The sequence below is a fragment of the Echinops telfairi genome, unplaced genomic scaffold (assembly GCF_000313985.2).
Source record: "Echinops telfairi isolate 266 unplaced genomic scaffold, ASM31398v2 ScPeMD7_7425;HRSCAF=8463, whole genome shotgun sequence".
In the NCBI taxonomy this organism is placed as follows: domain Eukaryota; kingdom Metazoa; phylum Chordata; class Mammalia; order Afrosoricida; family Tenrecidae; genus Echinops; species Echinops telfairi.
The window spans coordinates 6,401,117-6,402,162 of NW_022111325.1; the positions used below are offsets into that span (position 1 = coordinate 6,401,117).

The 1,046-nt window shown below is 41.1% G+C and overlaps 1 pseudogene; it reads right to left on the reverse strand.

Annotated features, from left to right (window-relative positions):
• LOC101637904 overlaps window positions 1–334 on the reverse strand; it is a 3,170-nt pseudogene extending 2,836 nt beyond the window's left edge.
• Window positions 335–1,046: the final 712 nt, after the last annotated feature.

A 1,046-nucleotide genomic window follows, 5' to 3' on the forward strand; every position in this document is an offset into this window, starting at 1 on the left:
CACTTAACAGTAGGGGCCACAGTTCTCCCATAAACTCTCTAGCATTTTTTCCATTCAAAAACCCAGTCAGGTTGATTTGCATCATTTTGGAATCTGGATTCTTCACTTCCAGCTGGTTGAATATAAATTCAATAACAACATCATCTTCAAATCCAAGGATTTCTGTTACTCGTTTTTTTATCCAAGGCTTTATTACTTCCAAATTTACTTTGCTCATGTCCACCTTTTTTTCTAGACATTCTGCAAATTTCAGCTGTTTCAGTAGTTTCTTCTGTTTGTTGCTGAACCGATTATCCTGTTTGGCACTTGTTCCGTGGAAGAATCCCGCGTCCATCTTGCTGCCTCGCTCGGAGATCCAAAATCACAGATTAACAACCATAGTAGGTTACTTTAATACACCACTATGAGAAGAAGCTAGATCACTGGGAAAGAAGCTCACCAAGGAGGCTACAATTAGGCAACTGGACCTGACATTTATAAAACATTCCATTCAAATGCAAAAAAATTCATTCTTTTCAAGTGTCCATGGCTCATTCTTAAAAATATGCCACATACTGGGACACAAGTCAAATCTGAGTAAATTCAAACACATAGATATTACTCAGACATCCTTTTGAGATCACCACACCTTAAAGCTGGAGATTAATAAAGGATGACCAGAAAAACAAGGGCAAACAATGGAAGGAGGAATAACGACATGAATGGGTACTGGCCCAGATTAGAAAGGAGGTTAGGAAGTTTCTAGAAACTAATGAGAATGATAATACAGCAACATATCAAAGCTTATGGGATACTGCGAAAGCAAACCAAGAAGGAAAAGAGACCCCATATTGGCACACCAAACCTTTAGGTTGATGTCCCTGCACGGAGCTGGTAAGGCACAGAAAGGACTGTAGAGCCAACAACAGCTCGTGACATGTTGTCCCCTTACTGGAGCATATCACAACAGAGGACAATATGGGGAACACACAGCAGGAAGGTTGTGCCCCCATCCCTCCCTGCCCCGTAGCAGGGCAAACCAAGAAGAGAACATAACAGAACAACTC